The sequence below is a fragment of the Xenia sp. Carnegie-2017 genome, unplaced genomic scaffold (genome assembly GCF_021976095.1).
Source record: "Xenia sp. Carnegie-2017 unplaced genomic scaffold, XeniaSp_v1 HiC_scaffold_22, whole genome shotgun sequence".
NCBI lineage: Eukaryota > Metazoa > Cnidaria > Anthozoa > Malacalcyonacea > Xeniidae > Xenia > Xenia sp. Carnegie-2017.
Genome location: NW_025813485.1, coordinates 12,917,694 through 12,919,153, shown reverse-complemented (window position 1 = coordinate 12,919,153; position 1,460 = coordinate 12,917,694). Strand labels below are relative to the sequence as shown.

Here is a 1,460-nt window from a genome sequence, read left to right as displayed (position 1 = left end):
TCATCTCAAAACTTGTATATTCACATAAATGAAATGGAATATTTTTGATGAAACATAAGATAATATCACCAGACATAAGCTCAATATTAAAAAATCCCCACGATTAAATGAAAACATAAAAGGATATGGCCATACACCTTTTATCTCAAATACTACCCAAATCACAACCATATATAATGCACAAAGTGTAACAGTCATTTTCCTCGCTGTAGACAACACAATATGCAGTTTTGTTTCTTTTCCGGATTTTGTGAAGATACGATCATGTATACTGAATGCCATCAATATAATGACCAATGGCAGTGTGTGTAACATATGAAGATGATAAAAGTGCAAGTCAACTGTTTCTGGTATGATCATCTCCAAATCAATACAGTATGTTAACCAAAACAGAAATAAATTTAAAACACTCAATGCACCTGCAGCATAGAACAATACATCGACCAGGATCTCACTTGTTGTGGGTAAACAATACTCGATTCCGAAGTCAGCATTTGTAAATGACAAAACATTGTTGCTTGCTATGATCAAGAATGTCATAAGATGAAACACAACAATCCACACAGGCCAAAAACTTGCCATTTCCAGAACATACAAACCAATACTAAACTTCAAAAACTTCAAGATATGCAAGTAAAAGAGAATACAGCTTCCGTAAATAATTAGTGGGCCCATCACTTCCATCTTTATCAAATGGATAAATGCCATTGTATTTAAAGTTGAAATGAAATCAGAAATAAAATGGTGGATGGTCAAATTTATCCTTCCTGAAATATTGAAAAAAAACGAACGCTTATGAAGCCCTTAATCAATTCAAACAACATTCGAAATGTTAAATTATTCGCAAATATTGTAGTCGAGAAAAAATTTCACTGTTTACATAAAATGTAATGAGATTCTATTGTACTTCTGATGAGTAGATCAATATTCATCATATCAAGTTCGAGTTTGCATTTGCATTTCCACATACCTACAAAAGTTTCTTTCAGAGATCAAAAATTGAATAACAGGTACCAGAGCCAAATTATCACATAGTAACATAGTAACGGACAACTTTTCGAAATGATAATCCGATGCTCCGAAGTCCCAACAGTGCTCCAAACCTCCAAACAAAGCAAAGTTAGATTTATGGGTAAGACTGGGTACTAGCTAACTTTAGCACGGTCGAAGACTAGGTACGCGTAACGTACATGTATATAAGACGTCCTCCGTATACAAGAGGCTATGTTTAGGACATCCGATGATCATCCAAACACGAAAACTATTCGTACTTGTTTAATATTAGATAATTTCTTCTGTAGATGATATTGAATAGATTAGCTTGTGCTGCAATACATAAGACAAAACTTGAATGCACTCACGAATAACTTCAATCATTCTATAATTGCGTAGAAACACCATAGTTAAAAAGGCGCGTATTAATTAATGTACACTGTGCCATCACAATGCCATTTTTCCTT

General features: G+C 33.7%; 1 long non-coding RNA gene across 1 annotated transcript; it reads right to left on the bottom strand.

The window, feature by feature from the left end:
• On the bottom strand, positions 1 to 1,110 carry LOC124446313. The gene is made up of 2 exons (XR_006948398.1): positions 971 to 1,110; positions 1 to 767 (listed from the first exon to the last, which is right to left on the bottom strand). It is a non-coding gene; the product is annotated as an uncharacterized LOC124446313 (long non-coding RNA).
• Positions 1,111 to 1,460: the final 350 nt, after the last annotated feature.